The sequence below is a fragment of the Eurosta solidaginis genome, chromosome 2 (assembly GCF_040869045.1).
Source record: "Eurosta solidaginis isolate ZX-2024a chromosome 2, ASM4086904v1, whole genome shotgun sequence".
Taxonomy (NCBI): Eukaryota; Metazoa; Arthropoda; class Insecta; order Diptera; family Tephritidae; genus Eurosta; species Eurosta solidaginis.
The window spans coordinates 51,246,647-51,274,471 of record NC_090320.1 but is presented as its reverse complement, the minus strand read 5'-3'; the positions used below and the strand labels follow the sequence as shown (position 1 = coordinate 51,274,471).

General features: G+C 35.1%; 1 protein-coding gene and 1 long non-coding RNA gene across 17 annotated transcripts in view; both read right to left on the bottom strand.

Annotated features, from left to right (window-relative positions):
• Positions 1-25,201, bottom strand: part of LOC137239706 (uncharacterized) — an 83,567-nt gene extending 58,366 nt beyond the window's left edge. The window contains exon 1 of one of the 2 annotated variants that reach the window (XR_010949457.1): positions 16,262-25,201. This is a non-coding gene — a long non-coding RNA (uncharacterized lncRNA). The remainder of the gene's footprint in view (positions 1-16,261) is intronic. The other variant, XR_010949458.1, reaches the window with a different exon arrangement.
• The window catches only part of sick (sickie), a 1,191,762-nt gene that overhangs the window by 150,004 nt on the left and 1,013,933 nt on the right, over positions 1-27,825 (bottom strand). For 2 of the 15 annotated variants that reach the window (XM_067765312.1, XM_067765313.1), the window contains exon 1: positions 26,126-26,433. The exons of the other annotated variants lie outside the window; for them this stretch is intronic. The gene's annotated coding sequence lies outside the window, so the exon portion shown is untranslated. Of the gene's footprint in view, positions 1-26,125; positions 26,434-27,825 lie in introns of those variants that run through there. 15 annotated transcript variants of the gene reach the window in all.

Genomic DNA, 27,825 nt, shown 5'->3' with positions numbered 1-27,825 from the left:
TATATACCAAACGATACAAAATACCATCGTTGAACCTACCTGAACTAAACGGGGTGCGCCTAAGCCTGGCAGATAAAGCCAAATTTTTAGGCGTAGTTTTAGACAAAAAGCTGAACTGGAAGGACAACGTTATCCAGCGACAAAAGAAAGCGTACATTGCATTATATACGTGTAAAAGAGCCATTGGCAAAAAATGGGGACTCACCCCCAACATATGCAGATGGATTTATACCGCGATTATCAGACCCATACTGCTGTATGGAGTAGTCGTATGGTGGCCAGCCTTGAGCAAGGCGTCAAACCTAAACTTGTTGGGTAAAGTCCACAGATCCAGCATGATAAGCATAAGCGGGGCTCTAAGAACAACGCCTAGCGAAGCTCTTCAGGTCATTCTTGACATCTTTCCACTGGATCTGGCTGGTCATCGAGCAGCGGCAACGTCAGCCCTGCGTCTAAGGGAGTTGTCGTGCTGGAACAACAGTACCACAGGACACTCAAGTATACTAAACAAATACAGTTTTCTCCCTCCTAGCACGGATCGCTGTGCGACCACAACAGTTGCGGAAACCAACTTTAAGATAAACATACCCAGCAGGGATGACTGGACGGAGTCGGACAAGTGCCTTGCTATGGGCAACAGCATTTCCATATACACGGACGGCTCCAAGCTAAACGGGAGAGTTGGGGGTGGAGTATACTCAAGGGACCTTGACCTCCAGCTCTCATTCAGACTACCCGACCACTGCAGTGTATTCCAGGCAGAAGTTGCAGCCATAATGGAAGCCGCAGCTAGGATAGGGACATACATTGTCGGCAAAGAAATTTTTATCTTCAGCGACAGCCAAGCTGCCATAAAATCCCTGGGCTCCCACTCGTTCAATTCTGAACTAGCACTAAACTGTCGCCGATCTCTTCAAGAGATGGCTCAACAGAACCGTGTACACCTCACATGGGTCCCTGGACATAGGGATATCGAGGGAAACTGTATTGCAGATGAACTCGCTAGGCAGGGTACAACCAAGCAGGTTCTTCCTGGACAAGAACGCTTAGGTATGCCCCTGTCCACATGCAAGCTAATGCTAAAAGAGCACATCTACCGTCAAGCCGACGAAAGATGGCTACAAACACCGGGATGTCGAACGTCGAAAGAAACCTGGCCTAAATGGGATCCTAAAAGGTCCCGTCACGTTTACAACCTAAGAAGGGATACAATTTCCACACTTGTAGGGGCACTAACGGGTCATTGCCTCATAGGTAGGCATGCAGAAAGGCTAGGAGCGCCTTATCGTCGGTGCTGTAGGAGTTGTAAAGAAGATGAGGAGGAGGAAACGGTGGTTCACCTCATTTGCAACTGCCCAGCGCTAAGCGGAGCACGGCAGCGCTTTCTGGGAGCTCCATTTCTTGATACTATGAGTCAGGTTGTGGAGCATGACGTCAAGGACCTGGTAGATTTCATCAGGTCCTCAAAATGGTTCGAAGAGGAGAGGTAACGGTGTTTTTCGTGGTATCACAACGGGCCTAGTACTACTGGCCTAAGTGTGCCCTCGGGCAGCCACCCCAACCTAACCTAACCTAAGTAATTTTGCAACAACTACAAATGATCTCATCTCCCAATCAGTTTGAAGTGCTTACTTGAGACTTACGCTTATTGTATTGTAATTAATTTTATTTGGCTTATTCGTTTGAAAAAAAAGAACTTCCACTTGATTAAATACGTGATGGCAAACAAATAAAGCTAACAAAAGAGGCAAACACACCCAACGCTAGAAAAACCAAATGTAAGTAGATGCGCAGGCGTACAAGCTATACAAACAAACTCGAAGTGCTTCGAGCTGAAGTTTTTTGTTTTGCTTACTGTAATTGCGATCATTTGCCAATTAAAAAGAATTAACTCATTATGATGACCTCACACTGCACAGCATACTTAGAGTTAAGTGTAATAAGGCGGACAGGCGTACGGGCTTGAGGCGATTCACGCTTGAGTGCGCAATTAAAATATTAGAGCAATAAAGCAAATATTGGCTACTTAGAAAGAAAAAAAAAAAACGCGTCATATCTAATTGTGAAATATTTAAAACTCAAGTGAAAGAAGAGAAATTAAAAATAGTTTTCAAATATTAAGTTAATTGAAAAATTGCAAACTTCCCAAAGTGATTGAGTGAAGCATACGCAACACGAACAACGCACGTCCGTCAGACACATTAACCAGTCAATAAACAGCAAGCAGTGAGCGCATCATTCAACAATTTAAAGATCAAAGCAATGTTGTGATATTGGTGTAGATCAGAGCGGAAAATGATTTTCAAGTTATGCATCAAATTTATTGCGCAGTGTGTGTGTGTGTGTGGTTGTGTGAAAACGATCATATGTTCGCATGAAATCGATTGGAAGTCATACGCGTTCGATGAGCAGTGTGTCTGTGATGATGATGGAAAGCGATAGCAAAAAATTAGCTTACTTTTAGAGTATATAAAAAATGTCAACGGTATCATGCATCAGTTATTTTGTATTGCGCATGCGCGCATATCGGAATTACATTGAAACTTTAATAGCAAATCGAGGTTGAATATTCCAATAATGTTATGAATGCAATTTAAAAAAAAACAGTAATAAAAGAAACTTTAAAGAATTTCAATTGCATTTGAGTGAAACTCCATCATAACGTAGAGAACGAACTGAACGGTTATTATCAACCCAATGCAGCCATAAAATATGCATCTACTTGAAGATGACAAAAAAAAAGTAGAAATGAAAACTATACAAAGAAATACATTAGAAAAACAATGCACGGAAATGTGTTTTTGATGCAGATCAAATAAGTTTTGCCGTCATCAAGGAAAATTGCAGCACTTATAAGCAAACATACATACTTATATATTGAAATTAGGTTTGAGAGAAAATTGCTGTATGCACTCTGGATATTTGCTACATGCGTTGCCTTGTTGGGTATTTGGAAGAAATTTGTTTCAAAATCAACTATAGCTCGAAAAAAGTTAAGTATCTTAAAGATTCTGAAAATTCACTTTGATATTTGACATTTTTTTCGAAATGTATTAACATTTAAGTGAAAAAAGATCAGAAATTTCTTTCGAAAAAAAAAAATTGTCAAAATCAATGCGAGTTTCTGGGGACCTGTAACCTATAACCCATATCTTGCACAGCATGCTCAAAAAAATTCAGAAAATTCAAAAAAAAACGACTTGTTTGAACGTTGACAAAACAAAGTAGGTGGGCACAGGGATATGGCCTTAGGCCAAAATCCGGAAGAGACGGATCTACTACTCTTCATGAGGTAGTACAAACTACGTACCTTTGTATTACCAATGCTAAACGGCCAAAAATTAACTCTATCAAGCAGTATCAAACATTTGGGACTAACAATCGAATCTAAAATCAACTGGAAAGCGTGCATCGAGGAACGGGTACGGAAGGCCGGCATTGCTTTCTACGCCTACAAGTGGATGTTCGGTAAGAAATGGAGTCTCAGGCCAAAGATGGTGCTACGGCTGTATAAGGTAGTGGTGCAACCAGTGCTAAAGTTTTGCTCTACATTGTGGTGAGAAGATCTCAGTTAGAACTAGAATTTGACCAGCCTACAGAAAGTTCAGTGCACTGCATGCGTTGGTGCCACCGGAGCCGAGCCTGCCGATAGACATGCACTTATTAAGTACGTCGGCATAAACAGCACTAAGACTCAGGGAATCTGGTACTGGCGGGATACTCAGAAAGGGCATACTAGTATCCTTAATTTACTTCAGCCGGGAACTTTTAATTCCCGAATTGATTATTATACCCGCTACTGCAGTTTGAGGGCGGAGTTAAGACTATCGTTCCAAGTAGAAATATTTTGGAGATGGGCGCGTGTTCAGCTAACAACATCATACTAATCTAAACTGATGGCTCCAAAAGGGACTTAGGTTTGATGTTGAATCTATACACATTCCCTAGATAATACAACATCATTAAAACTGCCGTTATACTGTAGTGTGTTGCAAGCAGAAGTCCACACAATTTGGCAGGCCTGCAAACGACTCGAGGTCCGGAATATAACTGACAAAGTACATATACATCTTTTCTGATAGCCAGGCAGCAATAAAGCCGCTAGCTGCACTATACACAAGCTCAAAGTTAGTAGGGGCATGCAAGCAGCTTATAGCTGCGTTAACCAACAATCTGGAAATATTCATTGTCTGTGTTCCGGGACATAGGTTAGTCGAAGCAAATGAAGAGGTAAGGGAATAACCAGCGTTGAAGTAGGTATAGCCCCAGGGAGTGGCCAAGGGGGAAATTTGGAATTTTTACGTGAACAAAGTTCAGCAAAAGTGGAAGAGCAATCAAGAGCTACGTAGCCAGAATACAATGAAATAAGGACAAGGAGTCTGCAGAAGTTATAAGTACGTTACTATCAAAGAGACTGTTAAGCATATTCTCTATAAAAGCCCGGCTCTAGCTAGAACACATTTAAGATCCTTCGGAAGCGCCTTTTTGGAGAATCTGTGTAGATTATTGGAAAGAGTGGCCCAAATATTAAAAAAAAAAAATGGTTTTGATTATTGCAGCCTCAAAATATACCACAGTACGTTGTTCAACGAAATTGCACTAAAATTGTTTTTTAATTTTGCATATGCGTTCCCTTTTTATTTAGGCAAAGAACAATATTTTCGCGCTTTCAAATTACTTTATTGAGCTCGTAAGATTTCTAGCTTGAAAAGTTTTATTGTTATTACTTTTTTATTGCGCCAGTGGCAACTCAGTCTTGAATGCAGGTCAGTTGAATATACATACATACATATGCGGTACCTACAATGTCAGAAAGTCATTTTGAATTACGGGAATATAAACAATTAACTAAAACCTTTACGCTCCAATATTGCCGCTGTAATATTCATATTTTGACTACTTTAAGCCATATGCTTTACTGAAAATCAAAAAAAATGTGTGTGTTAAGCATTCTGGAAAAGAAAGCTTGGTAAATCCTAATCAACCTTAAGAAGTTTCCGAGGGTAGGAAAGAGATAGCCATAGCGCCTAACAATCAATGATATGACGACTTAAAATACTGACGTGTGTGTTGAGCTTTTAGGCTGGTTAGTAAAAAGCAAATCACAAAGTTCTTCCTCCTACGCGTTTCGATGCTTACTTGCAGCTTCATCAGGGAATAACTTTGCGTTTGCCTTTGAATAATCGGCTTCTGATATTGGAAATCAACAGCTTAAAAAATGCATTCTTAATGGGAAATTATATCTTTCTTTAAAATGCATTAAAAGCTTTTTATCAATGAAAGCTCAAACTAGAAGCTGCTTGATCTCAACATCCCTCACAAGCTTTGAAGCATAAAAATGCAGGCTTTTTGATATGATTTTTTCCAATAAAAATGGAATAAGTTGATCACTGATATGCAATTTTAATTAAAGAGCCTAGTACGCAAAACAAAAGCAATAAAGTTTAAATTTTTTGACTGTGCAGAAATCGATAAAAGAAAGCGCGAAAAAGAATGAGTCACATCAAAGGAAGCAAAAATGAACATTGTGGAAATGATCAACAAGATTCACTACTTCTCATTAAAAAGTATATTATTTTATTTTTTATATATCTATCTGCATGCCCACACATATACATACACATAAATTATTTCAATAACCATACTCCACCAACTCACTATTATGTTTTTCATGCTTCATTCAAATACCCTTTAATTTCTTTGCTCAACCGACTATATTGAGGAGAGGCAAAGTCGAAACAATTGCAACCGAACGTACCCAGTGGGAAATTTGACTTGATGACGTGTGGCATGTGGCTTTCATGATACGGAATATTATTGATGGTCGGCGATGAGCTATGCCGCTGTTAGCGTGAAGTTTTTGGAACGATTGTAAGGTCTGTAGCTTATTAAACTTTATTCAAGTTATAAAACTCAGTATCCACTTAAGAAAAAATACCTATAAAATTCTTTTAATAAATGGATTTTTCCAGAGGATTGATACTGTTTTTCTTTAGAAAAATTTTAAGAAAGTGTTGTCGAAGCAATCTTTGTTGGTCCTGTAGGACATTAGCTACATTATTTTCCCCAAAAACAAGTATTAGCAAGTACGGACGGCACTGCCTTTGGCTGTGCCGAAGACCTCATACCTTTCATGAATGAAGCTGAACAAAAAACTGATGAAATTTCAAAAATTCATAAAATTTTAACTATCAGTTGCATGGGATACATATAACATATACGACATATCTTAACCATTTTTTTAAATAACAATATAAGCATGCCGTGAAGTTTAAAGCTGCTAGCTTTTAGCATGATAAAGAAATGGCGAAAAAACTTTAATCTAAAAAAAGTTGTATCGGATTTATATTATACATATGACTGATCTTGACAATTTTTTCAGACAACAATGTATGTATACGAGTATATGTCGCATATGTAAGCATCTTGTGAAATTTAAATGAGGAAATGACGTAAAACTTTCTTGTTTTTAAAAAATCGGTCGTATGGGAGAAATGATATAGTGGTCAGATCCGATCGATGCCGATAAATGATTAATCGAACACACAAACAAACTCGGTCAACGAATTTCATCAAGATATCTAACAAATTTAGGGATCCGTTTGCGTTCAAACCGCCATGCCATGCCAGTGCGAGAAATTCAAATGGATTACAACTGTTCCATATTTTTTTAGCGAGCGCCACCAATGAGTTGTTCAATAGTATAACTATTGTGAATCTCCTTTCCAGCTGGGTCATTGTTATTATCACAAACACATGCAAAGTGATATAAAATTTAGCGCGTCAAATTGATTGGCAACGTTTGCATTCTATGCAGTGGGCAATTGGCTGCTTTTCTCGTATTAAAGTAAATATATAAAACCCTATCAATGTATAGTTATGTGTACACTAGGGTAGGCTAATTTTGTATGTGTAATCTTTGCTTATGGTATGGGAGGAATCTAGAAGGTGAGCGTAAGGTAAAGATTAGCGTAGAGGTTGGAAGTGGTATGCTAGGGGGGTATTGCAATAATGTATGGCGCAATACAGAATGTACGCGTAAGTTTAGTCACTACACTGTAGCGTAATGCGAGACAAATGTACGCCTCAGCTGATATGAGCAAAATCGGACAGCGAATCATAGCAAGGAAAGGAAAGAAAGTATAACTTATTGATATATTATCGAAGCATAACGACTATTTATCGAAAAGTTATCGATATGTTATAAGATTAGTTATCAAAAAGTTATTGATTTTCTATCAAAAGCTGTCGATATGTTAACGAAGGTTTACCAATATCTTGTAGGCGTGTTATCGAATTCTTATCGACGTGTTATTGGTTTGTAAACGATTGGCTTTCAAAAAGTTATCGATTTGCTATCGGTTGGTCATATTTATTATCGAAATTTACAGACTTCTTTGTGATAAGTTATTGGTTTATTATCAAAAGTTTTCGATTACTTATCAAAATATATTTTTATCGATATATTTCTAAAAAGTTATCGAGTGCTTATACAAAATTATTGATTGATTATCGGAATATTACCGATCCGTAGTCGGCGTGTGATTGAATTATCGCAATCTGTTATCGAAATTATTTTGTTTTTGATGGAAAAGTTATCGATTTGTACGCAAAAAGTTTTCGACGCGATATTGGAAAGTTATTGATTTATTTTTAGAGTGTTTCCAAATTTGTAATTGGCGTGTTATCGACGACTTATGGGCCTTCAAATCGAAGCACTAAAGTCAATTTCTAAAGCTCGAAGTCCATTTTTAGCGAAATTGAACTTATCCACCATAATATAGACTTATACGTATTTGATATCATTAATTTTGACTGCATATGCTTATACGTAAAGAAAATTGTAGGTTGTGAAGGAAAATAACAATTTAAAAATTAAGTAAACCAATGTGACCGAAGTAAAGTAAAGTAAAGTTTTTGGCATTTTGTTGCAATAAATTTTTATGAAGAAAAAACTCTTACACATCGGTATTATTTTAAGAATGTTATATGATCATTTATATATTAATTTTGGAACTATATCGATACTATTGCGAGACGAATTTGGTGCTAGTTCAGGATGACTTCTAAATTATATTAGGTATCATTTTGGTTTAACTTCTGGAACATTTCGAGACTATTTCGAAACTATTGGAGGACTGTTAGCGGATCACTCGAAAATAATGAGGAAGTGAACGTGAAATTGTTCCCAATAGATCCCAAAGTAGTCGCGATATGATTCCGAAAATAGTCTAGAAGTCATCCTCAAAATTTCCACAAAAATGCATCGAAATAATTTCGAGACGATCCTTAAAATAATCTCGAAGTGTTCCTGAAGTCAACACGAAGTGTTACTCTTGATATAGTCCAAAAAATGGCCCAAGAATATACGATACAATTCCATCCCCATTAAAATTGCTTCGAACCACTTAGCTTCGTATTAGTTGATATCAATCCCATCCCCGCCTTTACTAAATAACGTGGTGCATCCATCTTTTGTTGAGTAATGTGGTTCTCCGAAATTTTCCGGTTTTACTTTCCTTCTTTTCTTTAACCGCACTTTTACGGATACGTTTATAAGATTCGCTTATATGCATTCTTAATATAAATCCAGTATTTACTGCCGACTTTTCACATCCAGTTAAATCTGTACACTTAAGGCCATTTTCACCATCTCCAGTCCAGTAACACTACGAAGTCATTCACTCTATGTGATGTCCACATTGACCGGCCAGTGCAACCTAACCTAACCTCACCATTCAGTTAAGCTAGATTTTACCTGGATGATGAAAATCTTACAGATAGCTTCATTTACCATTTTCGTTATCATCAACACAGGGTGACCAACCCCCGGTTAAATCGATAATTGTGAATATTTTTTTAAACAAATCGAAAAAATCTATTGTGAATAGACGAAAACTATTCAAACAGCTGACTTTTGTTTACACTTTTTCCTTGAACTTGACTGCGACGCAAACGAATATTTTGGAAACTGATTGAGAAATGACTTACTGAAACTGGTGAAAACGGTTCTTAGTAATATATTTCCCTTTTCATGTATTTAAAAGCAAGGGCGGGTAATATTTAAGTACTTCTTATAAACGTAAACAGAATTCTTTAATTTGCAACAAACTTTCATTGAAGGCAATTCAAAAGCAATTGCAGATAATCCACTACCGCTAAAGCTATGTATAGTTGAAGGTCAATGTTGTTGCAATTGCGGGTGCTCATCGCCAATTCGTGAAAGAGATGACCTGTAAAGTCGTCAAAGTATAACTTAAGCAAAGTAACATTAAAAAAAAAAAACGTACAACTTGTTAACAAAGCGAAAACGTGCAAAAAGTGTGCAAGAAGCAGTGTAAAAATGTCGAATGCAAAAACAAAAACAAAATCATCTACTCCTGCTGGTTAACCACTACACAGTTTCGTGTTATTTGCGCTTCACTCACAACACTTTGCTAATGTTGGCTTTACTTAGTTTGTCTAGTTGAGGTTAAAGAGTTAAACTGTTGAAGGTCAGGTGGGTTGACACTTTAATGCAGAACTTTTTGTTGAAGTAGACACTTTTTATGAGTTTGAAGTTATTTTTAATACGCTTAGCTTCACTTGTAGGTTTGTATGTATGTAGAAAGAAAAATTTTACATATACGTACCGGTACCCGCGTTTTTAGGCACGGATTTGTATTTTAAAACTACAACGATCAAGCACGTTTTGTGCTCGTGCCCTGCGCCTGCAAGGCTTAAGACTCCAGCTATTAGGAGTACTCATTCAGTCTATATGATGACATCGTGGACAAGCCAGTTCAGCCTAACCTAATACAACATTTATTATTTTATTTTGAGTATTAGTGAATTGTCATAATTTTTATCTCTTAACGATAAAAATAAAAACGGGCACAGCTTATTCTCGTTTTTTTTTTTTTTTGTCTTTTTAATATTCTGAAGCAAGTGTATCGTTTCTTCTATCCACAAAGCAATTAGAGCTTATAACTTATCAGTGATATAATTTTGAATGGCTTCTATTTTGTTTTTGTTCTAAGAGAGAACATATGCTTCTTACCCAAGTAAGATTGACAGCGCACTTAATTAAAGGCACAGCATTCACAAATTTCTAATGTGTTTTTAATTGGATTCTCAAGACAATTTATGGTACTTCAAGTATGCTCAAAATTTTATGAATAAAATATTGTTGCAATGCTTATTAGGTTGATTGGTAGCCAGTCCGGTAGGGGAAGCTCACTTGGACAACATTGAGGTCCGTTGTGATATCACATAAGATAACAGTGACGTGTGCTATAGCTGCTTACAGAGCCGTTGCGTTGCAACGCTATAGTTTCGAATAAGACCGATTTGAGATGATATTAATTTTAAATTAGTTCGACGCAACAGTTCTTTAACCATAGTATCATGGCACCTTCAATTTAATTATTTTAAAATTAATCCTGACAGAAACCTGGAAACCTCAAGGGGATGTATTCTGAAGCTAACACAGGGGACAGTTGTTGGAAACAGTAGCCTGTCTTGTCTGGGATGAAGTCAATATAGGTAAGAGTCTTAGAATGCGATAGGTAAGAAAGCCCATAACTCATGTCAGGAAGCCTACTCAACGACCGGTCCGCGTCTCACCAGACCACTACTCCAGAGAGCAAGACCGGCTTGACTACCATTTCGTAAATCCAATGTAACTACGTTTGCTGATGGCCCACTGTAGCAGTACAAGGCAAATGATGCCTTTTTAGCCCTATTTTTTCTCCAGAACAGCATCCTGCCCAATATATTCCACATATACTTAACCCTACCACAAAGTACCAACGGCCTTCCTCCAATTTCTCTGAACGCTGGAATCTTGATCCTTCTCGTAAAAAGAACCAGTTCCATTTCTCAATGGTTGATTGCCAGTCCACATGACTCAGCCCACCTAGTCACAGAGTGAAGATAGCCGCTTGGCAGCCACTGTCTTCTGGCTCTGCCAGAAAATCGTTTACTCCACAACCTAGCGTAGAGGCGGTAGAAATCCTCCCTTGCGGCATGGCTCTGCATATCTTACTCTCGATTGGGGTCGATCCCTACTCCGCTACGACAATTATGTTGCACAGAAGTTTGCTAATTAATGCAACCATAGCCTCTTGACTTCCTAAACGCCAAGAAAGATTTCAAGAGCAAACTCCTTGAGCCCTAATGACCCAAAGTACAAATGCAAATAGAGGCTTGGAAATCGAATTAAGAGTCGTTTCCGTTGACCTGCCTTAAAAGAGGCATGTTGCGATGCCGTCGATAGCTCCCGGAGAACCTGTCACGTAAGTATAAATCAATAAGCCACCCCAACTTTGTTCTTTTTGCTATTCCTTTTATACACAATTAGATACATAAGTGTACTATATGTTTTGTTGTCCGAATTGTCAGGAATATGTTCAGGCGCGTTCAACAGAGCTTGATTAGTAACTTTGAATTTTTATCAGTACGATATTGGCAATGCTTTCGCTGCTCACTCGTATATCAAGATTATTTATATGTATTCTAATTACAAATATTTCAATATTCTTTTCGCAACCTACCACGAAGATGTATATAAGGAAGCGCTAAAAAAGCAAAAATCTCTTAACTTATGGCCATATAAGTTAATAAATCTTTCAGGCATTTGCCGAGTGTCTTGCTTAAAATATTTTCATATGAGAATGCACATAACTTCATACGTCTAGATTATGTAGACGCATATTTTTTTATAAAGTCATAAATATTAATTTGAAGGCTCCTATAGCCTGCACATATGGGTAATACTAAATTTATTACATATTTTTGTCATTATTTATTAATTTTCGGGAGCCTACATAAGTCAAAACTTGGCTACTCCTTGATATCAAGTTAAAGCCATTTTTTTTTTTTTTTGTTTTTTTATGCTATATTGATTTACTTGAGAGGCTGAAGCTGTAGCACAATTTTTGGGTGTGCTTCCGGAATTCACATAGAAATTCCAAATGTCGACTAGAAAGAATGAGTGTGTAGGCAGTTGCAGATATGCCACAGCAGGAACGGCAATTTACAGAAGCAAAAATCATGCCACATGCATACAAATATTTTCAGATACAGCTTCTACCTACAACACACGCAAGTTCTCAGGCAGACAAAGCAGATCAGATGCACCCTTCATATGGGTATTTCCGTATGTTTGTATAACTGATGCTGCTATACAAGCCTGTGAGAAATTCCTGCAGCATAAAAATTGGAATAAATAGTGGAAAAAAAAAGAAAATGTACAACAAAACCCAAAAGAAATTTTAATTGTATAGTAAGCAGACAAGAGTTGAGGGTCGGACGTCAGACACTAATGTGACATGCAAGTTGCCCATATCGGGCTACAAGAGCTTCCTACATATGATATATACAAAGATATTCCTACATAGTGGGAAAAAGTAGTGCCACATCCGCACGTTTTTATAAACATTTGAGTATTTTGCTGTATATTTGCTTGTATTGAAAGGTTGGCACATCTGCTGCCACAGATTAAATAACATCAAACATCAATAAATGTTTAGGTACACAACGGGACGATAGTGAAATGCACACCCTAAAACGTTTGAGCATACGGTGAGTGTCATAAATGGTACCATTTTTGGTGTTTTTTTTTAACATAACTGCAATTTGGCTTTGAATGCATGGTAGACTGAGTGTAGTGTTCGTTTCTATTTGGTTTGGTGTACTCCCCTATGTTCCCTGGTTTGCGCCAATAAGCGGCCTGGTTTCATGTTGCATGCAAACTCAAGTGCTTTTGAGTTCTTTTGTTGCATATAAAAATAGAATTTGTATATTTTGTTGTAAAAACATGACTTTGAAAAATGTGAAATCAATCGTTTAGTTTGACAAAGTAAACACGCGGTGTTGGGATATTTATGTCTTAATGAGGGTGTAGAATGAGATTCTAATGTGATAAGATGTCCAACGATTCGAAACTATTTTTAAATACGAGATCTTATTTTCAGCATTACTTCAAACTCGGGACTCTCTTAAACAACAAGTAGATCCGATTAATTTTATCCTGTTGCATTTATTCCTTTAACCCTAACAATCGCTCCTTTTAAAAAATCTATCGTAAGCTTCCACACAATGGCTATTTTGGCTCTATATGGCTTCCAGCAACATCGCTTTAGCTCCGGCTGGCTCCAAACAACAAGCAATCTATTTATTCTCTTCAAATCTTTTCATGCCGTTTATTCGGTCATGCCATACAATCAAACGAGCGGTTATCACACACATCAAAACAGGAATCAATCGCAATGTTCAGAGACTGCTTCCCTCACATGCTGCAATGCAATTTATATATTCTACAAAGCTTTTTATTGGTGATTACTGCAATTATTAGAAAATCGAGTCTAGAGTTCGGTAGATATAGAATTGGGAAGCTATTAGGGCAGAGTGGGTTCCAAACATACCGTCAACCTCCTTGGATCAAAGATGCTACGGCCAGCTTCTGGATGCATATGTTTCATATGCACTGACCATAAGAGAGTGATCAGTTCAAATAGCAACCCAATTTGTTTTTTCAAGCAAAATAGAAGAAGATATGAAAACCTTACACTGGGCAGCGCTAGTTTCGACAAAAACACTAAACGTCAAGAAAACAATAAACTGCTATCTTTAAAGCAGCGAAACAATTTTTAGCTAAAACTAAAGCTTAATCCAAAAAAATAAAAATTAAAAGACTTTCTCTTCATTAAGATCAATACACGCGCCAACAAAGTAATCTATCAAAATGTTCGCTTTGCAACACCTCGCTGTCTGCGCCTTCAAACAACTGATAAGTGAGGGTCGTGCAGACTACAGACAGAGCATAGTAATCATTAGCTAGACGATGACATTAAGTTGGGTCGCTTTTGATAACAAAGCGCTACCGAACATAATATACTCAACTGTATGAAAAATTTATCAAAATAAGAGATCCTTCAGCACCAGATCCCAAACACAAAACATATGTTACAGAAATCGAGGTTTTTGTCACACTACTTATTTTTCTATTTAGTAAGAACCGCGATGATTTCTGGTATATACCATATCTGTCCATACGCCAAAACCTAAAATATTTCCAACACAAATTCTTCAAATAAGCAGTTTGGCGATGGCTGACGCACTTTCGCTTATTCAGATTAAAGGTTGGTGCTTTTGCTGTAAGGTAAAAGGCTTTCGTCTGGGTAATAGTCTTTCCTTCACTTATTTTATCCTAAATCAAAACTTATCCACCCTAATGGAAACAATTTACGACTCCAAAATTTCACCACAAATACCATTACGTGGACTATTAACATAGCCAATAATCATCAAATTTCTTGAGCCATCATCACATGTTGCATGCCACATATGTGTGTATATACATATGTATGAGCTATAAATGCAGATTGACTTAAAATATGCACACACAAAACGTCATAAATCAAAATTGAAAGCTATGAAGCGGAGTATAAATTGTATATGTAGCCTAAACAAAATGGGCTAGAAAGCAATATTAAAATTTACAAATTAGGCTGCATTATGCAGCACACTACATGTTACATACATGCAGCAGCGATTAGAAAAGTAGCAGTGGATATTTTTTTTTTTCAATTTCATTAATTACATTCTTCGTTTTTTATTTTGCGATACTTCAAAAACTTTTATGAATTTCGCAACTGAAACTATACAAATCAATCTTAAAAACGTTTTCGAAAATGTCCGAAAAAATTTTCGAGAATTTCGAACTTTTTACTTGGAATTCTCTGAATTGTTTGCAGTATGCATTTTTATAGCTCAATAAATTTTAGTCGAAAAAAGTACAAGTTAATGGGCTCTCAAAATTCGTATTGAGTTGTGATGAATTCTTTTCCGAAGTACATTTCAGATTTTCATATATATAAATAAAAAAATTACGGTTTGTATGGAGGAAAATCTACAACACTCTTACGAAAAAAACTATCAAAAATCAATTAAAATTTCAAGACACGTATAACTTGTATTTTATTAGATCAAAATTGAGTGGGCTACAAAATTGCATACTCAGAAAAGCTAAAAAAAACCTTCAAATAAGAAGTTCGAAATTTTCGAAAAAAAAAATATAAATTTCGAATAATTTCGAAAAAGGTTTTAAGACTAGTTTGTTTAACTGAAACTATGCAAACCAATCTCAAAAACGTCTTCGAAAATTTTTGAAAATTTCGAACTTTTTATTTGCAGTTCTCTGAATTTTTTAGAGTACGCAATTTTATAGCCCAATCAACCTTAGTCTTACAATGTACATGTTGCAGGTTTCTCACATTCGCATTGATTTTTGAAAATTTTTTCCAAAGCAGATTTCAAATTTTCTTCTATACAAAAAAAAATATTAAATATGGAGAAAACTAAAACACACTTCGAAAAAAAAAACTGTCAAAAATCAATCCGAATTTTGAGAGACCACAACTTGTACTTTTTTATGCCAAAATTGATTGGGCTACTTAACCGCATAACTATTCAAAAAAGCGCTAAAAGCTCCAAATAAAAAGTTCGAAATTTTCGAATTTTTTTCGAAAACGTTTTTGAGTTTGATTTGCATAGATTCGACTACAGAATTAAAAAAAACTTTTCTAAAAATTTCGAAAATTAAGAAATAAAAAATTTAATTAAAGAAATTTAAAAAAAATTGCCACTGCTATTTTTCTGCTTGCTGCTGTACATACACACGCCCATAAATAATTTCAACAAAAAGAAATTGTGCACGTAAATTTGCAATGGTTTCGAATTCAATTAAGCAGCGTTCATACTAAAAACAGAAGTAAATCGTGTATAGTTCACACGATAGAGAAATTTTTATGTTTTTGTATTATGTATTTTTAATTTAGGGGCGTTTAGTGAATTCTTCAGTAATAGAGTAAGTGAGCAAAATTATTATTTAAATTGCATGTTGCAAAGTAGTTATTTGTGGCATGTAAACAAGTACATATGTATGTATGTGTGAACATATATAAGTCGTATGTGGCATATAAATTAATAGCACATTTATCAAACTTTTGAATTGGGTGCCTGCCTACTGTCTGCTATCTACTATTCTTACATATTTTATTGTGTCTGCGTTGGCAATAATTGCAATTTGTTGTATTTGTTTATCGACAATGCACTAATGTGTACAAAAATAACTTCAGTTGACACACATACATATATTCTATTTAAATACAATACACAGTTTACTCAATCAAGCGCAATGAATATTGGGGTAACTGACAATAACAGTAAATGATAGCAATGGGTAGGGGTTTACAGTTTTTTTTTTTTCAAAACTTACTTATAATTTACCAACACTTACTCATACATTGATGTATGTTACTCAAACATACAATTGGCGCGTTATGGTTCATTGGTTTTCGCAACATAAAACATTTGTTTGTTTTTTCTTTTTTTCAACAAATTGCTTCTCTTGTTGTAAAAGCTGCTAATGCGCTATTGTACTGTTATTTATTTTGTTATTGCACTCCTTTTATGCTCCATTAAACACTGTGAGCATCAGCACTGTTTGCATTTTATTTTTTTATATATGCTATTTATTTGGTATTTTTATTTAAAATTTTTTTTTAACTATGCTTTTTTGTTGCACTCAAATTGTAGTTGTTCAATTTTTGCGAACGCGTCAATATTTGTTTGTCCAACAGCCGCCATTATCAAACTTTTATGATTCTGTTTTTTAATAATATTTTTTTAAATAAATTTTTATTTTGTTGTTGACCATTTAATATTTATGCATTTATTGCATGCGATATTGCCCATTTACACACAATAGTTTTGCTTAATTAATATTTATGCTATGGCATTTAAATATTGAACATATCACATTTTTTTTTTAATTTTTAATACATTTTTCTATTACTGCACCACTATGTTGTTTTATTTGCTTGGACCACTGCATCATAGAGACTTCGTTTATCGCTTTAACCCATTTTTTCTTTAATCCCAAAATCAAGTTTATTTGTTTCTTTTTTTTCTCATTTTGTTCGTTCTCTTTTTTTTACTTTCGAGAGTCGGTGTACTTCGTGATTATCATAATTTCGTTATATTTATATTTAATTCTTTCTACTTGTTATATAGAGGTACATAAGCTATATTTGATTTCATTTCATATATTTAAACATTTTTTTTTTAATTTCTAATTTCTATTAATTTATTTTATTTTACTTTATTTTATTTCATTTCACTTTGTTTTTTATTTTATTTAAGTTTATTTATTTTATTTTATTTTGTTGTTTTATTTTATTTATTTTATTTTGTTTTACTTTAGTTTATTTTATTTCATTTCATTTTGTTTTTTATATTATTTTATATTATTTTATTTTACTTCATTTTATTTTGTTTTATTTTATTTAATTTTATTTTTTATTTTGTTTTGTTTTATTTTATTTTATTTTATTTTATTTTACTGTATTTTATTTTATTTTATTTAATGTTATTTTATTTTTTTATTTTCTTTTATCTTATTTTATTTTATTATGTTTTGTGTTATTTTATTTTTTTATATTTTTTAATTTAATTTTTTTCTTTTATTTTGTTTTGTTTTATTTTATTTTACTTTATTATGTTTTTTATTTTGTTGTAGTTTTTTTATTTTATTTTATTCTATTATATTTTTTTTGTTTTAACTTATTTTATTTTGTTTTATCTTATTTGGTTTTATTTTATATTTTATATAAGTTTGGTTTTATTTTATTTTATATGTATTTTTGAATTTCACTTCGTTTTATTTACAATACTTTTTTACTGCTTTCTTTAATTTTATAAATTAATTTTTTGGACGAAGGTTGCTATGTAGATCTTCGCAAACTTATGTGCGTCAATACCAATGGTCGTAAGCCCGCCCTACCTTATATCTTTCAGATTTCTCTCCCCGATGGAGTCTCCAATTTTTTTTCCTTATTTTAATGGTCCTTGAACTCGGCTTCTCTGGTTCCAAATTAACGGAAGGGGTCGAGTTTACTCTCTACTCTGTCGACCCAGAAAAAAGTACATCCTACAGCCTTTCAAATCGCTGCAGAAAGCAGCAGAAATTCTGGAGGTTGTTGTTGTTGTAGCGATAAGGTTACTCCCCTAAGGCTTTGGGGAGTGTTATCGATGTGATGATCTTTTGCCGGATACAGATCCGGGACGCTCCGGTAACACAACCCCATTAAGGTAATAGCCCGACCATCTCGGTAACGATTTATATGGCCACATTAAACCTTCAGGCCATCCCTACCTCTCCACCCCCAAGTTCCATGAGGAGGGGGGTCGCCAGAGCATCGGCTGTTAATGAAACAGGATTCGCCACGGATAGGTGAGGTTGACAATTTGGTTTGGAGAAGCTATATATTGCGCTGGCAACCTAAAACGGTTGCGCTACACAACCCCTTGAATCTGATATTTGAGTCGCCTCTTACGACAGGCATACCTACCGCAGGTATATTCTAACCCCCCTGATCCACTGGGGGAAATTCTGGAGGTAATGTGCTTAAGATGTATGTAGTCTGGAGGTAACGTGCTTAAGCTGTAGCCGCATCAATATAAATTGATAGTCAGAGGGAGAGAATCTAACTCAGTACCTCATCAAGAAGCGTCCTGGGGTGCAAAGAAATATTGGGGAGACTTCGCTCAAGCCGTACCATACATCGATACTGGGTTCCCGGCCATAAAGGCAAAGAAGGTAACGAAAAGGCAAAGGATAGTGCAGCACTTGATGAATCGACGGTAGACGTCAAAAAGATACAGGAATAGCATATGATCCATCAAGCAGAAAAGGCGTGGGGAGGATAGTGGGGCTGTAAAACATCTCGTAACCATGTGCAAATCCGACGAAGTTATACTCACAAAGTTGCTCATATCTCTATGGAGATAAGACTGAAGGTTCACGATGGTGGAAGTGAGAGCTGCGGGAAGAAACGGTTGAGCAAGTTCTGTGCTTGTATCCTACGCTCGCGTGTTGAAGGCTCCAGTATTAGAGGCGGCAGAGTTGCCAGATCTCGAGCCGACAATGAAGCTAGGTTCTAGAAAACTGCTAGTATTTGCCAAGGGGACAGAGTTATTTTATTACATAAGTCCGGAGTTTTTCCGTTTGGGCGTCGAAAAAATTATCGTTACACTATAATAAAAAAAGGTATTGTTGTTGCCTTTAAAGTACGCTATGCTCTTCACACATTTTACTTGATTAATATCGTGCGGTTTTTGTGTTTTGCCTTCAGTTTAACACTGTTAATCTCTCAGACTGCATTCATTTATCAAAACTTGGCAATCGATAAGCTTGTCATACATAAAAACTTATCGCTTTATGTTATAACCTACAAGTCACTTCGAAGTGATAAGCGTATACATAAAATTCTAAGCACACTCATGTGCACTTAGCATGACTTAGAGACTTTTATTATAGTTTTTTGTAAATATTTTCATAGACAATTTTTATTTAGAAATAGCTAGTCTATTCACTATGAATATGTGTAAAATTACACTAACGAGTATGCAAACATTCGCGCGACTGTAAAGTGGTTGAAATAATAGTTTGTTTGTTTAGCTTGCGAGACAGCTCAGTTAACTTTAGAATATGATAAACAAAAGGACATAATTCTACAGCTGCGAACAGAAAAATAGCAGTGGCGATTTTTATGACATTCATTAAAATCTATTCTTCTTTTTTATTTTTGATATTTTAAGGAACAAATTTTAAAAAATTCCTGACCGAAACTTTGCAAATCAATCTCGAAAACCTGTTCGAAAAAATCATAAACTTTTCATCTTGAGCTCTCCTGACGGTTTTGTTGCGCAATCAAATTTAGTTTAACAAGGTAAAAAATTCGCATTAATTTCTTTTTCAAAGGGAGCTTCAGGCTTTCCGCCATTCAAAGTGGGAATTTGTTTTTTTATATGTTTTCGGAAAAAAAAATGTTAAAAATAATTACGAGTTTTGAGAAAAATACACCTCGCACTTTGTTAGACCAGAATTGATTGGACTACAAAACTGCATCTGTACGAAATTTACGTAAATTTTTTTGAAGTTTTAAAATTTAAAAAAATAAAAAACGAAGAAATTCGATAAAAACTGGCACTGCCATTTTTCTGTGCGCTCCTGTATGTAGCATAAACAAATATTTGTTTGTGTATATGTAATATGTATTTTTCTTATCTGATGACCCGGTTTTCGATTGCAGCTACTAGTTTAGTTTTTATTTAATAAAATAAAGATTTCTTTTAATAAAAATGCAATATTAAAGCATGAATATTAAAATTAAAAAAAAAATTTTTTTTTTTAAACAGTTCGATCAATTTGATGCATCTCACACATATTTTTAAAATTAAAAATGTGTGTTCATCTTAGCAGTTTTGAATAGTATAAGAAAATTTATTTTCAGTTTGCGCTACCACCTCAAATCTATTTATTTTACTCTCAAGCAGAACAAATGTCTATCGAATTAACGCATTAAATATGCTACTTCGAAAATTAACAAAATTTATATCTCACGTATGCCTGTATGTGAACATCAATTAAATTTTATTTATCAATATCAGCAATTGATAAGCATGAAGTCAAGGTTTGTAGAACGCGCAAGAGACACAAAAAAATTGGAACACAAATACTTTGATACAAGCTTTCAAATTTGGACAACATACAGGGTGCTTCAAGCGTTACAAATTTGGAAAACCTTATTGTTAACTAATTTTAAAAATCCCTGAAGAAGATGCAGAAGCATCAAAACGCGTGGGAGGGAAAAGGAAAATTAAAGTTTTGACGTATAATTACCGTGCATTAAGCTTTAACTCAGTATTTAAAATCGCTTCAGTACATATGTGAGTGGAAGTCAGGTTTTCAGATTTTTTGAACAACTCTATTTCTTTAGTTGATCACTGTTTAGATCTGCGTGAGCGAAAGGGCAAGACTCCCTGCATATATTTATTTCAAGATGATGCGTGAGACTGACGCAAAAAAATTCGTTGCATTAAGTTGTGCGGTGTTTCCCTTCAGCCGCGTTCCCTTGCGAATTTGTTGGAAGGATCATACAATGTTGTTGTGCTATGCTCTGGGGGAGGGAGCTATTATACAGCACGTACTAAGTGGAATTTTTTTCAAGACCCCACCTCTTAAATATTTAAACCCGATGGTGTGGTGTTAGAAACACCTGTAAAAAGTTTATACCCTTCCGTGGTTGATTGTCGCTAAAATGAATTCAGTCAGAAAGAGTGGAATAAGCATTTCTCGTACGGAATAAGGGCGGTAAGAAAAAATTCAGGAATTTCAGCAGAAAAGTCGATTATTCTAAGATCTAAATAGAATTGTATACATCTTAAAGTTGCTTTGAAGCACTCTGTATGTATAAAAAGGAAGACACGCTACAAAATTTTTTCGACGAAACATTTTCTTCGGCAGCTCTTATTCCAGATCATGTATATGATTTTATTGATCAATGCGAAAATATTTAAGTAAATTAAAGTTGTTTACTTTAACCATAGTTGGGCATAGGGCACAACATTTTAAGTGCATTGATAACTCCATTTTCTCTTAAAAGGGGACACTGGGAAGTTTTAAATGTTACAAACAAAATGTGTGTTTCGTATGGATTTTATAAGCAAGGCAGGCAAATGGCTTTATACATGCAGCTGGGCATTCAAATGACTGAGTGGATAGAGGCATCGGCCTTAACATCAGTATGAATGCAGGTGTACTAGAGTTCAAGGATCAGCACCAGAAAAGCTCAGCGGCATGTTCTAGTAACCATCGCCGCGTGCAAATTTTGTAATTTTTCTCTAATATCAATAACAAAGAAATTTGCTTTCGTTGAAAAATGTACACTAACACAAATTTTCAGGAAAAATATTTTACTTTATACTTCAAATTATATCTGAAAATAAGTCACCAGCCATCACCCCTTAAAAAAAAAAAGACTACAATTTTTTACTTTAACACAAAATTGAATAAAAGCAGCACAATACATTTAGTGCACTGTGCCCATCTCTGATTTCAACACACTGCCTTTATAAATTTTGTATATTATTGCATGAAGACGTTATACAATTTAATAAAAAATATTGCTCATATTAATTGAATTCAATTTGTTATTACTTATTTGCATATTTGTTTATTTATTCAAAATTGTTTTTGCATTGTCAGCTCAAATGTATATAAGTATGTTTATATAGATTTGTGGTTTTATTTTCAATTGACCACTTGAAGTAAACATTTACTAAGTATCGATGACAGCTACGTAATAGAAACTTGTTGCACTGTGAGCAAGCTTGATTGCTGACTCAAATTGCAGCGTTATAAATTTAAAATTATTTTACACTGCTTTGACTTCAAAAAATCGCAAAATTAATTACAAAAGTGATTTTTATCTTCACTTTATCTTTTGCTTTTAATTTAGCATTACAAATTGCCGATATGTTTGGAGTGAGCTTTAAAAAAAATTTTATTTTCATTTCATGCAAATAACACAGATCAACAAAATTGGAACTTTTTTTGCAACAGAGTAACAACCATGGTATTTTTCAGAAAACGCACTTCATACAGACCATTTTCGCTGAATATACTAATAGTCCAGCAACTCTGCGTTATTCTTTATTTGCACTTAAAGATTAAGAAGTCGCAAGCGGCCTTCGGTTATTTTTGCAGCAAATCTGGAAGACTTATAATTTTCGTGTCCTAGAAAATATTGCTCCCTGTACAATGCTTAAGACTTCATACTCACACTTCAAATCGCCGCACTTAGTCCTTCCATAGTTTTTTTTACCCCAGAAGTGAAAAATTCCGAAAAAGTTTTTAGCAACGAGTTTCATCAGCACGTGGCAAATTCCTGATGCCTCCAAGGAAAATACAAAAAAGTGGTGAAAGGAGATGTGTTGAAATTTTTAAGTGTGTAAAAATGTTAAAAATATAATAAGGACCAACATTCCTTAGAAACCTAGGCTTCAACTTTTCAGAATTCTGCACATATTGCCGAAAGACTAGTATTGGAAAGCTATCGATAATTTGGCACTATCGCCGCCATGAACTGATGAAGATATAACAAAAAATCCTCTTTTCTGAAAAATGGGTTCTATGGGGATATATGCTGAGTGATCTGATCTCACCGGTTTCGACGAATGTCTAATCGGAAACGTAAATATTCCCGTTCACCAAATTTTATCAAGATATTGAGGAAGTAATTTGCATTTAAACAGACAGACGGAAGGAAATTGCCAAATCAACTCAGCTCATCGTCATCCTGATCATTTCAGTATACTTATTTGTGGGTCTATCTCTTCTTCTTTAAGGACTTATAATTTTGAGATTCGTGACAAGGTTAGGTTAAGTTAAGAGGGCGTGCATGGGTATTATGCACACTTCCACTCGCAGAAATTTTTGCCCATTGTGAGTGCCCACATTCAGTGCAGGGTGGCGGCACATTCGTTTAACCCCATTACCCCTTAGTGGTCCTCAACGAACCACTTGCTTTCCCTGATGAACCCAAGAAGAAGCGGGACGTCCACCTTCCCAACCTCTGTCAGGCCAGGCCTATCTGAGCCTTCTTCTTTGAAGTGCCGGACATCGGCAGAGAAAGTGGTAGATCGACTCCTCTTCTTCCTCATCCTAACAGCTTCTGCAGAGGGAGCTTGCTGGTATTCGCCACCGTCGAAGCATTGGTGCGATAGCACAATGACCTGTGATGACACCCGTAAGTACCCTCACCGCAGATGTGTTCAGTTTGAGAAGAAAGCTCGTGTCTTTCCTATCCAAGGACCTTGAGACTTCGCAGTTAGTCCTTTTGGTCCATAGCAAGTCCGTTGCCTGTTCTCTCCAGGAGATAACTCAGCGGCGGTCGGACGGAGCTGTCCACCTAACTTATGTCGTGACAAACTCAATATACAATTTCATTTGCAAGAAAGGTAAAAAAGTAGCAGTACGGTTATCTAGAAAATATTGCCATTGCCGTGATATATATTAGCTTTTACAGGAGATCCCGATTGTGCTATGGTCTTTTGGAGCATGCTGCGTGCTTTAATTGCTATATAATATAAGTAATCTGCCCTCCTAAAAAAGAATGTGGATATCTACATTCTTACTAAAAATGACTTATTGAACCTACCTTGTTTGTAACTTTCCAACATATGTTGTTTTTTGTTAAAAATAAGTTTTTTGGACTAATTGAGATGTGATCTCTCTATATATGCAATAAAAATGTCAAATCTGAATTCCTTTTGTAAATGACTAAAAAAATGAAGATACGGACATTCTTTATTGGGAAGAAAGTATTTTGATTTCACACCGAACCTGTCTATAAACCGCACGATAATACTGATGTTTTATGTATTGTCTAATTTCTTCGGTATACCTGGGGAATGTTTACTAATATGCGTGGACCGCTAGGCAAAAAAAATGGGTCTTTAAGTCTGCGTTCGCAGCCCCTCTGCGTCGGCAACCCTTTTTTTCCGACAGTGCTGTGCTGACCGGTTGCCATCTACATCCCTTCGGTTCTACTTGACTCTGGCGACCGTTAAAGCAACGCTTTGTGTCACATCAGCCTACCGAATGTCTTTTTGGTTCCTAACGAAGTTTCTGTGCTTTTTCTTATATACTTTAGCAAACTATGGACATTCAGTTTGTTTAGAAGCATCTGCGCAATGCCACCTTTAGAAAAATACCAGTTGTTTTGTTGCAAAATTGCTGTTGTACAGTGTAATTTTCTTTTTTGAAAATAATTTGCGTTTTATGACACAATTAGGTAGTTTCTCCATCACTTGTTGATAACTCGGTTAACATATTTTTAAGGTGATTTTGAATGCTTTTAAGCGCCACAATTTATATGCTACAAATGCCGAGTTGAAAGCAGCAAAATTCGCTACAAGCATTGAATTAAATTTACTTTAAATTTTGTTAATCTTCGTGAATCAACACACGTTCAAAGGCAACAAAAAACAAACGTGTTCTTCAATATTTTAAAATAATTTTACTGTCAAAATTCTTAACTCGTTTTATGGGCATTAAGCTAGCGTCGAATTAAAATGTTTTCTTATTTTTAGACTTTTTTGTTTTAATTTTTGTTTTGATTATATATTTCTCGCACACTGGCCCACTTGTCTTGTGGCTGCTAGTTTACCCTTACGGTCTCGCGTGAAGCATACAAAAATATCACCAAAAGTAGCCACCAAAAATCACACTGTTAAAGTGGCTAAAGGGCCCATTAGTGATACTTAGCATAGACTTGACTTGACTTGACGTAAACTGGGCAACTTAGCCACGATTATAGGGCGAATTAATGGTGACTTATAACCATAAACCCATAACCAGATAAAACAGCTGATCACACCTACCTTATGGAAATCAATGTAATCGAGTTAGCGTTATGGTATGGTACCATTAATCGATTACATTGATTTCCATAAGGTAGGTTCGATCAGCTGTTTTATCTGGTTGTGGCTTTATGGTTATAAGTCACCATTAATTCGCCCTTATACTCCACTTAGCGCATACAATCTGGCATCATAATCAATAAATGTCAATCTGTATAACAAAATGTCAAAATGAAATGGAAACAAACAAATGGCATCTCAAAATGTAAACGTCACTTAGAACTTACATAGAAAATCAAAATTCAGCAGACTTCTAAGTCAAGTTAAGTGTTGCTAAGTTTTGAGTAATCAGTAATATGCAATGTTCATTTAACAGAACTGTGACAGTTCTCAACTCAAGTCAAGTCTATGCTAAATATCAGTAATGGGCCCTTAAGATGGAAGGAGCAGGTAAGAACGTGAAGATTGAAAATACATAATAATAACACGAATGTGCGGAGTAAGCAAGCAAAAAAAGATAAAAATTATCACCACAATAAAAACGCTTTAAAGCAAATCAATAATTTTTCAATTTTATTAATGAGCTGCTCACAACTTTTATGTGCACTTTTTAAAATCAGATTGACATAATTTCATATCTCTTTTCAATAAGATTCATTAACAACTCAATATACGATTGGCATCACTTTAAATTAATGGGTGTGTATATCTTTTATGAATACTTCTTTGCATTTCATTTCAAGTATTCAAATTTCTTGACAATCATCAGTTGTATAAACACTCCACACAGCAAAAAGGTCAACAAAAAGTCTTTTGATGTTTATTGATTGCTTTTTTATTAAAAAAAAATTGTTTGGCGCGTCACATTACTTACAATTTATACGACGTCGTTTATTTTGCTTTGTACGCGTTAAAAGAACACTTAAATTTTTCAAACGTTTGTTTATTATTATTAATTATTACTTCACACATGCGCGCTTCCACGTACAACTTATCCGCAAGTTACTTTTCAAACTAAACAAATCTCGCTTCAACAACATAAACGATCGCTTGATGTTGCGAGGGAAAACGTGTGCGACCGTGCACATGTTGAGAGCGTATGTGTGTCTGTGTGTGAGTGAGCACATGATGTGACTCTTTGTAAAGTTCGATATTTGTTTGGTGTTTCGCCTACAAGTAGACCTTTGTTTTGTTTATTTTTGAAGATTGCATTGAAGATTGCAGCGTGCTCATTGTATACAACTCACACATGCATATATGCATAATTGCATCCAATGTGTTTACTCAAAAACGACCTTTATCAAGGGTTGCCAAATGCTGGAGAGCCTCCAATTTGTGGTGGATTTCGAAATTCAGTGGTTTAAGCGTTAAATAAAGACTAATACTGTTTTCACACAGAAACTTAATGATCTCATTCCACCTGCTAATGAAATCGTAAATTTTTTGCTTTCACACAGAAGTAACTGCTCGTTTAGTATGAAGGATGAGACAGACAATCATGGCGGAACGATACAAGGCGGGAGCATAGTGATACCTACAAACAAACAAAATTCCATGTACTTGTAAATTCGATGGACAAATGTCAAAATCGTACTGCGCCGGTAGTTGATGTATCAAATCAAATAAAAAAGGTTATAATCAGCTGTTCGATGCGGCCACCTTGTATCGTTCCGCCATGCAAACAATGACATTTGCTTTGACAAATGACATTTTTAAGCACTGAACACACCAAAAACTAAGAAGCGGAAACGGAAGCGGAATGCTGCCAACAGAGTTGCATTGTGCTTATGACTTCATTAGGCATTCGATTAGCTACTAATGAAATAATAATAGATTCGAATTTTGTAGGGAAGATTGAGCTCAATAAGCGTCTTAATGTAGAAAACTGCCTTTATTATTCAATAAGCCGTCTGTGTGAAAACAGTATAAAGCAATTTTAGGACTTGACTCGTATGTACTTTTATAATATTTATAAAAATTTAGAGCTAGTTCAGCGAAGAGAAAAACAGCAGTGACAATTTTTAGCAAATTTCGCAAGTTCAATTTTTTGTTTTATATGCGACATTTTATGAAAAAAACTTTATAAATCTTGTAACTAAAAAAACCAAACCGCGAAAAATTCGAAAATTCAAGAAGTTTTTAGGGGACGTTCTAAATTTTTATTTTGAGACTCAAAATTTATCATTAAAGAATCAAATAATAATAATTTTTTTTGTATGTTACTTACGAATACAGATAATTTTGTTTATTTAAAGAAACTTCATTTGTGTGACGAATATTTGTTATTTGTATAATAAATATATGTTTTCGTTCAGTTAACATACAAACAAATTTTCTTTGCCTTATATTTAACTGTGTGAATTATGATTTTTTGAAAAAAGATTCAAGCGAGAGATTATTCAGAAATAAATTATCTATCAAAAAGTTATTCAGAGATAATATTTTCATGAATGAATTAGCTTTGAATTATTTTCTTAGAAAATATTTTCATTCGAATAATTATCCAAATACAAATTTAACGAATAATGCCAAACTCTATTAAGAGCTCTCTGAATTTTCATGAGCATGCTATTT